At 38.5% G+C, this 13,634-nt stretch overlaps 1 protein-coding gene across 1 annotated transcript in view; it reads right to left on the bottom strand.

The window, feature by feature from the left end:
- Magi2 (membrane associated guanylate kinase, WW and PDZ domain containing 2) overlaps positions 1–13,634 on the bottom strand; it is a 1,234,376-nt gene that overhangs the window by 184,625 nt on the left and 1,036,117 nt on the right. The gene's annotated exons all lie outside the window — the stretch shown is intronic.

The following is a 13,634-nucleotide window of genomic DNA, read 5'->3' as shown; positions in this document are numbered from 1 at the left end:
TTCAGGGAAGATATTCCTGCCTTGCATTTCTAACCCAGTTTCCTTATCATATATTTTCATATGTCCTGGATTTCCCCTTGTGACAATTATTACAATTTTTAATTATGTTTATGAAAATACATTTACACAATTAAAAATTTTAAATTATGAGTTTAAGGTCTCTCTTTCCCAATCAAGTATAAATCCCACTAGGGTGGAGTATACTTTCTTCTGTATTCTTAGCATTCAGCAAATACCTGAGGCACTGGATACTCCAGTTGGCACATTTTACTGAAAAATAAATGGTATTAAAGGGTGAAAAGGTTAGGAGAGGCAGAGTCCAAAGCGAGTTGGGAGAACAGATGGGGCATGGAGGGTGGACGGCTGATATAAGGAGAGATAAAAATTTATGATGGTTTCTAGTTTAGGATTCTGGAGAGACAATGTTCTTAGTTGAGGTAAGGGATATAGAATACATCCTTCTTCTCTGAGTGAAGTCTGGCCAGTTAGCTTCCAGGAAAAATGAGTTGGAGTTACTGTTGAGTCTTAGGGTTCAACTATGGCTTGGATTCCATGATGAAGTTTGAACTAAAGTGAGATTGGGTTCTGGTGCTGAAGTTCAATAGTAGCTGGCTCTATTGTCTGGTGCTTAGTAGGGATTAGAATACAATGGATCAGGTTATGCTTAAAATGATGCAATGAGCATGGAGTATAAACTCATCAAACCCTAAGGGATTGTAATGGACTGCAGTGTTTGAAAAGAAATGGAGAGTCCAATAGTCCAATAAAGAGACAGGTATAAGTAGCAAATGGAAACACTTGTTAACAAGTCTGACTCTTCATGGTAGGTCAAGGAGGAGGGTCACTGGGTTGGCATGGATCAGGCCATGGGAGAGCAGATTTTGATGTGTCTGGATGCAGGGGAGGTTAAGAAGGGGAAGTGAAGAAGAAATCCTGTCACAGCCTAGTGGAAACTTTTCTTTAAGCAGGATAACAGTCTCACATTCAGATGAGAAAGAGCCTGAACAGAAACAGCCTAAAGATATAGGAAGAAGAGGAACCATACCAGTGAGGAGAGAGAACAGAATTTGGAGCACTGAGAGGACTGAACTCAATAGAGAGGAAGAGGCATCAAAGTCCTTTTCAGAATACTGGAGTGCTCATCTCCATAGGGCAGAGTTGAGACTAGATAGGAGAATTCACTCAAGGAAACTGAAAGTGACAAGATCAGAGGGAGTTTTAAAGGACTGACTGGTAAACATGTAATCTCTGAGGCAACAGAGCAGAAAGGGTATACACACAGAACATGGAGAGAAGTTGACTTAGGCTCCAGTGTGTTGTTGGGTTTATTTTTTTCATATTCTTCTGCTATTTTCTTTTGCAATGTCTTTACCAGAATTACACTCTTCCTCCTGATCTTCAAGACTTACTATTCCATAACTGCTTAACTATAAATGAAATGTAGTCACATAATCTATTAAAATGTAACCATCACTATTTTTCTCTTTTATCTCTATGTATACATATATAAATACACATATATGTATGTGTACTGGAATATAGTCAGAACTGGTATTTACTTTTTATGGCTACAAGTCAAAGTTCAAAATGAACCTTCGCTTAAATGAGCGAAGTGATTAGCCTCACTTAGGCGATGCTAATAGAGATGGAGTACCAAAGTTCTCCCAGTCTATATACGACCTAAGGCATTAAGAATAAATTTGTGTGGGTTATGGTGGGAATATTGGTGCAGTGAATCTTTCTTTATCCTAACTTTTCTCTTTCTCATCTGCTAGCTTCTCTTGTAGAACTTCTCAGAGAAAAGGGATGGCAGAACTTCTCAGAGAAAAGGGATGGCAGTTCTGTTTGGTTTGCCTTTGAGTGGAGAGTCGTGGCTTGCATCTCTGCCCATGGAACAGCAGGGGAAACCTTATTGGCCCTTGCTTGTGAGCCAATGCTTTCTAAAAGATGGAGACACACAATGCCCATGGCGGCTATTTTCGTTTGGGTTCTCTCAAAAGCAGACTCTGCGATGAGAACATTGGTGACTCAGTAAGTAGGAAATGGCAGAATGGAGAAAGTGAGTCAGGGAAGAGAGAGACTTCAAAGAACAGATTATCACAGTAAGCACTGGGGTTTAAGATCACCAACTGCGCCTCTCTGTACCCCTGTGGAACCTCCAGAGAATCACTGGGAATACATAGCAGAAAGCCATGGCCTTTATCCTCACACTCTCCTCACCACATTGCAGCATAAAAATGACTTTCCTGGGTCCACTCTCAAGAGTCTTTGGGTTATGCCTATCACAGGCAAGCAGCTCTGGGGCTTGAGGCAGAACTCAGCCGGCTGGAGATAGATGCATAAGAATTTGGTGAGTTGAGAGGATAAATGGGGGATATGGGACAAAACATGGGTGCAGGAAAACCTTCATATGCAATTACAGCATTTAGTTAGGGGTGGGGAACAAGAGATTTACGTAATGTTGAAATGAGGATGACAAAGTGTTTCAAATCTCATTCCCCTTCTGATTAGCTGCTGCCTGAAGGGCTGGCTTAAGAAGGACTTTCAAGCACAGCAGGAAATTATATCTTTAAAAATGTTTTATATTGTTACTATAAATGTGACAGACAGAGGGTGTATAACTATAAAAGTTAGGTAAAAGTGCATTTCTTTTTATACAATGTCACCTCTTTCCTCTTTGTCTCCCAGTTTTTCCCTCCTGTCCCCACCCATAAGTTCTGTGTACATCAAAAATGATTTCTTTATCAATCCTACCCAAGGAAATGGGGTTTTGGAAAGCAAGCATGGCACGGAGACTATGTGTTTGCTATCCTGCTTTGATGAGACTTTTTTTTATTATGAATACAAGCACTGAGTGAACATACTTCTAATACAATATAATAAATTCTTCCTCAGATTTGACCTTTTAAAATGCACAGCAGGCAGAGAACCTTGTTAATGGAAGAAACCTCCAATTATTAATGTGATGAACAAGACTGGGAAGCACTTCAGAGATATAGCAGTTAAAATGGGCACTGGCTTTGGCACTCTGGCCTTTTTTTTTTTATAAACATGTTGATTTTCCTTACTGATGCATGAAAAGTGAAATAGTTACAGTGCTGACTGGAAGTATGAAAATGTTAAGGCAAGTAAAACATTCTTATTTCAATACTTGCTCCTAGCCTCAGTAATAGTGTAAAGGCCTGTCCACAGCATTCGTATTGAGAAAAGTGTAATTCAGAATCTGTCACAATGATTCAATGACAAAATATCACTGTTCACTCTAGCACCTAATTTGAGCTGAGTGCAATATACAATTTATTACATTAATATCTTGTCTCACTTCAATCTAAGTTGATTTCAAGATTTGTGACTATTACTTTGTAATTATTCCTTAACTCTCATATCTAGTGCTGCTTCTCAGTCATCTGTCATCAAGTCCTGCCAATGTACCTGCCACCTAACTGTACCTTCTTCCACCTGTTCCAAAATTTGATCATGGTCCTCGTGTACTGTTGACCTTGAAACTGGCTTCTCTGTACTGTAAAAACAAGTGAAAAAAATCCTCTATAGGTCCTCAGCTTGTTGCCATCCATGTGTCAAATCTCACGTTTCTTGGCACTTTGCTTTTTCTTGCTTTGTTCTCTCTTCTTCAGGGTCAAGGACCTTCTTTCACTCTCTAAAACCCTCGGAATTGCTTTCAGATTGCTCTCAATTGACAGAAACTTATTGTACTACCATTCTTAGGGCTAGAATTCTTGAGCTCAATATGTTGATCAAGTTTGTTTCCTCAGAGGACTGCAAGGGAGAATGCACCCCAGCCTCATTCCTAGCTTCTCGGTGCTAGTCTTGGTGCTGGTACTTCTTGCTGGTCATCTTTGGTGTCCCCTGGCTTCTAAGCATCACCAAGATCTTTTTTTTTAAATTTTAACATGGTATTCTCCTTGTGTACATGTCTGTTGCCAAATGTAGCCTTTGGTAAATAAGGATACCAGTCATATCAGATTAGTATGGAAAATGACTTCATCTTCATATCTATTCATAGATATATCTATTATCTATGCAGTGCCTCAGTCTTCCAAATCAGATCACAGTATGATGTACTGAGGGTCTGGAGTTCAAATTCATAAAGTTGGTGTGAAGATGGAAACACAATTCAGTCTATAATATCTCCTTACATTAACTTCCCTGGGAACAAGCATTTGCATCTGTTATAATCAGAATTAAGGGAAGACTGTGTGATGGCTTTTTGTCTGTCCCATGAATCTCAATGTTCCCTGATGGCAGGGATCTTATGTGTATTGTTTGTCATTGACTCTCCAACTCAAATTTTTGAATGAAAAAAGAAAAATCAATATTCATTTCTACTAGTATTCACATTTTTATCTAGCTGAGGAAAAACTAATCTCACAACTAACAGTTTATCATTTACACAGCAGTTTTGGTTCTGATAGATATCCCTGCATGAAATCTGTGAGAAGGAGGCACAAAGGGCTACTTCTACATAAAGAAACAGATTGCTACGCAAGCTGGGAGGAGGCAGCACCTGAACACAGTCACAGCCCCTGTGACTCTAAGTCAGCAGTCCTTTCCCCATAGCATTCTGCCAAAATAAGATGACAGGTTATTATGCAATTAGCAGACTAGTTAATTGCTATTATGTTGCCCTCACATCATGTAGACCAGCACACAAGGCTTGCAATAACGGTTTGGATATTGCCTGTTGGTTTTACATTCAATGGAATATGAAAGGCCAATGGCAGTGACCACTGAGTGGCTTGATGGGAGAGGAGTTACTGGGCAGAACCTGTGCTAATATGTATTTGCTTTGAGATACCTCAATATCATTGTAAGGTGATGTCCTACTTAGGAAAGAAAGCTAACACTTCATCAGATACTGGGGAAAATCTCACATGGGCTGAATGAGGGTGAGAATACAAGACAGGCAGAGCTGCATGCTGCTAGGGCAGCTAGATGTGGTTGAGCAAAGAAAGCCCTCTGTAATTCTGAAATTTTCCAGAATGTCATTTTATCATCCTATTTCAGACTGAGGTGAATATCAGAAGTGTCTTTCAGTGAAGGGGACCAAACACCACCTAAACCCACTGGCTGACTTCTAGGCTAAGGAGTGCAAGGCTTTGGCCCTTTTTCTGATTTTTTCCCCATTATTTTCAAGTAATTTTTTTTAAAAAAAGGTACATAAAAACAATGGAAGGTTCTAGATTTCCTATGAGCTGCTTTCTATCACCTTCCCATGGCCAACAGGTGTGTTTCTGTCACCCAGACACAGGCCTAAGCTAGATCTTGTTTGCAAGCTCTGTTGTCACTCTGGGTTCATTCTCACCTGCAATTGCATAGAGACTGGATGAAATTAACAAATTCAATCCATGCTGTCTAGCTAGAGCCAGTAGGTTAGAGCCTCACAGGCTCCTCTCTGCTGATGGTACCCTGCTGTAGCCCGAATCTGGTCCTTCATCTCAGCGACATTTCATGCCTCTTCTGTCCTGATCTACCTCCTACCTGAAGGAGAGCTAGGACATCATCTCCCTTCTGTTATGGATGAAGGTTATACTGTGTCTTTAGCTGCTGCCTCTGCAGACTGGGCTGCTCTGACTAATGATGACTAATGTTCTATAGAGAAGCGTGGAGACGCTCCGCGGCTACCCTTTTAATGAGCTCAGGGTTCACGTCCAAGTCCCTACTTTCTCACTTTGCACTGCTTCCCTTGGGGTTCTCTTCACTCCCATGATTTCAGTTCCTGTCTGTGATGAGGATAATTTGTAGTGTTGTCTTTCTAATCCTGACCTCTACTATGCACTTACATGCCACAGTCCCAAAGTGTCCCTCACTTCTCACTCAATAATTCACTCCTACATCCATTCACTTATTCATCATTAAATGAATATTTATTACCTGCCTCCTGCTGGTCCAGAATGGTCTATGTAGATAGCTTTACTAGGACAAAGTTAGTACATTATTTGCTGGACTTTCTGCACCTGTCCTCATTCTTTCCCTCCTCTCACAGATGCATACACCGGGGTGAGCTGTATTTGATCCTGAGGATTTTCCTTCTAGTTGGGTGCTGGTGATTCATGCCTGTAATCTTAGCCACTCAGCTGGCTGAGATATGAGGAACAAGATTCAAAGCCAACCTGGGCAGGTAAACCTGTGAGACTCTTGTTCCCGTTAAACCATCAAAAAGCCAGAAGTGGAACTTTGGCTCAAGTGGTAAGATGCAAGCTTTACGTGGAAAAGCAAAGAGTTAGTGCCCAGGCCCTAAGTTCAAGTCCTAGTACTGGTGTGCACACACATACATGCACTACACAGCACAGAGGAATACTTCTACTACTATTCTTTCCCTAAGGCCAAGTCCAAGTGCACTGACTGCTCTACAGATGCCACAGTCAAGTCTGATAACTAATGTCCTCTTGAAAATTTGTTTGAGCTTCATTTGTTCTTACAGTTACAAAGGGCTTCTTGCAACATGGTCTTCTAATCAAGTCACATGGGGTTCAACTTAAATCTGTCTCTATCCCCTGCACATTCCATCAGCCGGATAGATTTTCCACTCTGATGTTTCCTGTAAGACCTTTCCTCTTCATTCTTCTTCCTGCTCAGAACCCTGAAACTTCTTGCCTATGCTATACTGTAAATGCCTCCCCTAGCAGTTCCTTACCTTTTTCTGTTCTTATTTCTTCTACTCTTTCTGTGGCTGCTTGGGAAATATTGACTTTGACTACATAAACTTTCCTCAAAGAAACTCCTCTTCTCCACCCATGACTCTCTTGAGTTGACATTGCCAAGGAAATTTTTCTGTCCTCATCTATTGTTATCTCTTCTATGTCTTTTTCCATCAGGATGATGGCTCCCCATGGGGCCTGTCTTTAGCCTAACTCCTCATGTCACCCACTTTTCCCACTGACTCAGGAAGCACCAGTATGCCCAGACAACTTGTGCTCACTATGTGAAACCCATCAATGGGTTTCTTTGTCTCAAATTGAGTTATGAGGGATCAGAACTGCTTAGAAAACAATCCTCTACACTGAAAGACACTTAGCATGAGGTGGTAAGAATCGTATACTGATCAAAGCCATGACTGCAAGATGAAATAACGATACTATATAGATAGCTTGCCCTGCATTGTGTGATTGGGGGGGGGGGGCGGGGAGAGGAGGGTTATCAGAGATGGAAAGATTATGTCTTGAGGCCAGCTCAGGTAAAAATGATAGACCTATCTCAAAAGATAAATTGAGTGTGGACATCTATAATCCCAGTCAGGTGAGAAAGAGATGGAGATAAGAAGATTTCAACCTGAGGCTGGCCCCAGGGGGAAAAAAAAGTGACACCCTATCCAAAAAAGAAGAAAAGAAACAAGACTTCGAGTATAAGTAAGTAGGTAAGCATGCAGATGAAACCACAAAATAAAATAAAGATTACATTATAAAAAGATTTAAAGAGAGCACTAAAGCAATGGCCCATTTGATAAAAAAAATGGAGATCTGAGGAAATTCACAGTTTATATTATTCATGTTCTTTCAGAAAATGTGCACACTAGAACATGATTGTGAATGACAACAGATATAAACTGAATTTTAGCACATAAATATATATATATATTTGGTGCCTGTTCTGGGGCTTGAACTCAGGGGCCTGAATTCAAGGTGAGTCTTCTACCACTTTGGCCATTTCTAGTTCTTTGGTGATTAATTGGAGTTAAGAATCACATGGACTTTCCTATCGAGTCTGGCTCAGCCTCTTGAATAGCTAAGATTTCAGATATGAGCCAACGATGCCTATCATTAAATTGAAAATATTACATACCAATAGCATAGTTCTTTCAAAAGTCTTGGACCACATTTTGTATATATTCTCTGTCCTCTGACACTAGTGTATTTATCTGAAACCTGACCAAATCCTGGATATTTCCAGTCAAATATATCATGTTTCCAGAAAACTGAAAAAAGAGAAGTTGATTTTCTTTTCTCCTTTCAGTTGTTGCACTCATGTATACAATCTATCAATAAGTTTCCTGGCTTGCTAGCTTCAGTAGCTTTATAGAAAGAATAAAATGAAACATGGTAAAATGGAAAGTTACAAATAAGTCACCTTTCCCAAGTTCTTACTCTATTAAACATTTCATGCTATACTATTCCATCTTCACAAACATCCTGAGAGATAGGCTCTTTTGCTACTTTATAAATGAAATGATCGAAGATTTAGAGAGATGAAAGTTACTTACCCTCAGTCACATACTTAGCCAGGATTTTAAGCATAATTCACGCCTAATATGCCTTAATATCTCCTAGTGGCCTTTTGAGACAGGCTCTCATTATATATAACATTGGTTGGCCTTGAACTCATAGCACTCCTTACTCAGTCCCTTTTGTGCTGGGATTAAAGGGCTTTACCTCCATATTTGGCATAACCCAACACCCTTAGCCACCATTTATTTCATTTCCTGAAACACAATAACGCTCAAAATTGTCAAAGTGATATTCTGATGGTCACATCTATGAGTGCTAAAGGACATCCACAGCCATGTGAGGTGAATAATCCATAGTGTTGCTGCTGCCACTTCTTAATCTGTGGGGTTCTTTCTGCTGCTGATTACTCTATGAGCTAACAGTGAAAATGAAGACTCAAGTGTTTCCTCAGATGAAGTATCTTAAGTATGGCTACTCCTTAATCTGTAAGACAATCCAAAGATGTATTCTTTTGGGGCAGGGAGTTTGTCCTAGTGGTAGAGTGCTTGCCTAGCATGCACAAAGGCCCTGGTTCAATTCCCCAGTACCACATGCTGCTCAAGTGGTAGAGCTCTAGCCTTGAGAAAGCCAAGGACACTGCTCAGGCCCTGAGCTCAAGTCCAGGACTGGCAAAAAAAGAAAGATAAAAGAAAATCCAAATAATACAGAAAGAAATGTGTTTTCAATTACTCAAGGATAAGAGAAATGGAAGAAAAGGAAGACAAGTCTACCTCCGAAGAACAGGGCTAAGGGAAAATACTTTCAAAACTTTCTGTGGCAGAGGGAAGCCTTTCTGTGTCCCCTGGAAGCTACACAGCAACTGTTAGATTCAGAAATGTCACATTAGGGGGCTTATCAGAGTGTCTTTTAAGTCTCTTTGCAGTTGAGAGTTGCTCCCATCCCCCCACCCCCATTACACTTGCCCCATTACACTGTTCAAGGGAGATCAGAAAGACACTATGTTCCCTACTATTTGTTTCTTCTAGTTTGTTTTTCCACTGTTAAAAATATTTTCCATTTTCAAGAGTTTTGTGCATTAAAACATATGCCCTTTGCCCTCATAAATTTGACCTGTAAGTTTGAAGAATCATAAAGACTCATGTTTTGCTTTGTTTTCAGTCAGGTCGGAGATTTCTGTAACTAGGAACTGTCTTCTAAAAGCACTTCTAAAGAAGAAAGTCATCATTTTTCCATTTCCCTGTGTCTATATACCACATTTTTCTCAATCCATTCATCTTGGAAAAAATAATGTTATGTGAAATAAGCCCAACCCAAAGAAACATATGTTGAATGACTCCCTTCATTTTTGGTAATTAGACTATACCTATAAATCTACAAGTAAACACACTGGAGGTAAAAGAAAAACAATACACTGGGATACAATAAATTATACTTTCACACATAGTGAGACCAAAGGAGGATGTTCTTAGAAGACAATAGCTATGTGCATCTGACCATATAAAATAATGTCTATTGAAATGCACTCCAGGAGGTAGAAGTGAAGTATGTTTTTGTTGTCCTTGTCATTTTTGTTTCTATTTAATTTTGTCTTTTTTGTTTATCTGTCTTTAGGAGGATAAGGAAGCACACAAAAATAGAGGGTCAAAGGTTGAACAAACGCAGCAGCGGTATTCACTAGACACTATGTTGAAAATGAACTACACAATTTGTGAGTGGGACAAGAGGGAAAAACTGGGAGAGAGTGAGGGAAGGGAGGCATTGTTAAGAGAGATATGTACTCTTTATTGTCTAATGTGGCTGTAGCTCCTCTGTATGCCACCTTTATAATAGCAACAAACGAATTTTTAAAAGGACATTTAAAATACCACTAATTCCAGAAAAAAACGAAGAAATTCAGAAATAAGAATTGCAACCCAATGCAGAGGAAAGGGGTAACTTCTTCAAAAATTCTGAGAGCTTAAAGAAATAATGACAAAAGAAATATTTTCAGATGTATTAACTACTAAACAGTAATTTGAAAATATCAAGATATGAATAAGCATGTGAAATAATCCACAATTATCCTATAAAAGGTTAGGAAGGACCTCATAAGAAAATTTACTTCACTGAAACTGTTCAGTATGAATGCTACTATTTTCTCTAGCAATTTGTGATATTTTATGTTGCCCTTTATTTTTTTCCAATTATAGTGAAAATAGGGAGACTTATGGTCTCCAAAGCAGCAGGAACTCAGAACAGAATTATGCCTTTCTGAGTCTCAAACTGTAAAGGGACTAGATGACTATAAAATAATTCCATTTCATTCATCATCATTATTAAGGCTATTCTTATTAAGCTACTGCTTTTTTTCCAGGCAAAAGGATATTTTAAAAATAAAATTGCTCCTACATCTTTTATGTTTATAAGGACTCAGTACAAAATTTTCTTGCAGAAGCAATTCGTCTAAACATTTATCTTCCCTTAAGCTAAAATCAAGTAAAGTTCTGGACTGCCTGTGTCAAAGAAAGTATTATGGTAATAGTTCTTCATCCTCAATCTCTGCAAAGTGAATGGGTTTTTATTTAAATAGGAGAATTCATTCATTGCAGCACTATTTACCATAGCGAAGATATGGAACCAACCCAGATGCACCTCAGTTAATGAATGGATCAACAAGATGTGGTATTTATACACAATGGAATTCTATGCTGCCATCAGAAAGAATGACATCACCTCATTTGTAAGGAAATAGAAAGACTTGGAAAAAATCATATTAAGTGAAGTAAGCCAGACCCAAAGGAATATAGGCCCAATGGTTTCCCATATTTGTCATAATAATTAGTATAAACCTTGGACTTTCCTAGCAGAGGTTTACAGCAGGACAAAACCTAGATACATAAGGCCATATAGAATGAGGCTAAATGAAAGGACCTCCAGGATATGGAAACAAGAGCCACATATTGTGTGATTGTGGTTCTTAATGTACTGTTATTTCTCATCTCTTTTGTTGTCCCTTGGTTATCTTATATTGTTATAGTATCGTACCTTGTTATCTGATACATTGTATATGTGTTTATTTGTTTATTTGAAATAAGATAGGGAAGGGGGAAAAGAAGATGAGAGGAGGGGTTGGGGGGAAGGAAATGGGGACAAAAGCATGAGAAGGGGTATCAATGTTTGTGAAGTAATGCACCTTCTATCTGGCAAATATAATGTAAACCTTCTATTAATTACAATACAAATATAAAATAAATAAATAGGGGAATTCATTCAGTTTTTATTTTTATATATTTGGATTGATCTATTTCATTTGGTGGTGGGGATATAGAAATAATGAACAGGGAAGAGTTTATGCAGAAAGGTAGTAAAATATTATCCTTTCTTTGGAAGAGTTGAAAAAAGGAGACTTTACTCCTGAATGAATGACTTATATGGTGAGTTTATATGTTGGGTAGATCAGGTACAGATGTCCATTCATTTTCTTCATAATCATTTATATTTTAGAGGGAGTCATAAATACTTATCTAAACATGCAACTTTACTTTACTTTGTGTTTATTTTATTTTATTTTTTGTTGTTGAGAATCCAATTCATAGACTAATCTATGCTAAGCAATCAGTAAAGTTTTCCCATTGTGCTTTATTTCAAGAGTCTCAATTCTCAATGAGAAGAAGACTCATTGCCAGTTTTTATTCAAAGGTGGTCATTAGCCACTCCTGCTTATAATCCTAACTACTCAGGAGACTGAGATCTGAGGACCTCAATTCTAAGTCAGTCTGAGTAGAAAAGTCTGTAAGACTCATCGCCAATTAACCACTAAAAAGCCAGAAGAAGAGATGTGTCTCAAGTGGTTCCAAGACTAGAACTTCAGTCTTGAGAAAAAATCAAATGCTGAAGAACATCGCCCAGGCCCTGATTAAGCCCCAGGATCTGTACCAGCCAATCAACCAAGGAACAATAACAACAACTACAACAACAACAAGAAAAACTTAAGTTTTTATTTTACCATATGGACAGAGATGCCTCTAAGCTTATCATTGGCAGCACTGTATCTCTATTTGTCCTCACTAAAGGAATCAACCAAGATGATTGTCTAGTGATATCCTATATTCTTTTTGTTGTTGTTGGTAGATTGTAGAGCTTAAACTCTGGGCCTGAGCACTGTCTCTGAGCTCTTCAGCTCAAGGCTACCACTTTACCCCTGGAGCCACAGTGTCACTTCCTGTTTTCTAGTGGTTAGAGATAATAGTCTTCTGTATTAGTGCCTGGCCTGGCTTTGAACCATGAGCCTCATATCTTAGCTTCCTGAATAATAAGGATTACAGAAGTGAGCCACCCACCTGTCAATAGCCTAACATCTTTGTGTTTTTGCTGCAATTCTTTGAGTTTCTGTATTTTCCTATTCCCTTCCAAGTCTAGATAGATTGCAGTTAAGCTTATGATTATGAATAAAACTGAAGACAACACAGGAAGCTCGTGTAAGTATATGTGTGTGCTTATTCCTTATAAACAGACTCAATTAAAATATTGCAACTAAATGTACAGTCAGAATGAGACTTGCAGGAATTTCACCGGATGTTTGCTCAAGGCTATGGAATCACAGAACAGAGTCTTTTACAAATCATTTGTAAATGCCAATAATTATAGGGCTTGCACATGAATAATTAAGTTCATAAGTCTTTAGGTCAGAGTTTAGTTTGATTTTAATTATATATATTTTGACTTTGATTATAGATACTTTGAGGGACAGTATATTAAAAGGAGACAAAATATCTCTAAAACAATTTTAGAGCATGAATCTAAGGATTACATTCCTCTATGGAACTTTGATGCTTCTATTCTTTTCTTATGCAGTTGGTATAAAAATGGGCTGTGAATGTTTAACTTTCTGAATATTCATTTAAAAATAAAAATAGACTGCTTACATTTTGCCTTTTACTGAATCTGGTTCTACATTGTTGTCAGAGTTGCCTGCTTTATAGAGTTTATCATGTGTTGATGAATCAATGACATTACTTGTTTCCCATGAAGATTTGTCTTTACTCTTACTGGACACTCAAGGACCTATGGTATTCAACCCAAATTCATCTCTGATGGCTTCCCTATGTGAGCCTTTGGCAAAGCTCTGAGGCTTTCTCACCTTTAAGTTCTTAAATTTTACAAAGCAACTCAATGTGGGAAGTTCTTTCAGAGGAAAGGACTGGACTTTTAACCTGAAACTCTGGCCAATATTTAATTTCAGCTTCAGCTAATTATTTTCCTATATTGCTGTCACTGTCACTGACATGATAGTGTTTTGGCTTTAAGAAAGTCTATCTGGGCATGGTGGTTCATACCTATAATCCTAGTTACTCAGGTGGCTGAGATCTGAAGATTTTAGTTCAAAGCCAGCCCAGGCACTACAAAGCACTACAAAGCTGAGAGAATCTTATCTCCAATTAATCATTTAAAAATGATTAATTGAGCTATGGT

This window comes from Megascapheus bottae, chromosome 5, assembly GCF_031878675.1.
Source record: "Megascapheus bottae isolate mThoBot1 chromosome 5, mThoBot2.hap1, whole genome shotgun sequence".
Taxonomy (NCBI): domain Eukaryota; kingdom Metazoa; phylum Chordata; class Mammalia; order Rodentia; family Geomyidae; genus Megascapheus; species Megascapheus bottae.
This window is presented reverse-complemented; position numbering and strand designations above follow the sequence as displayed.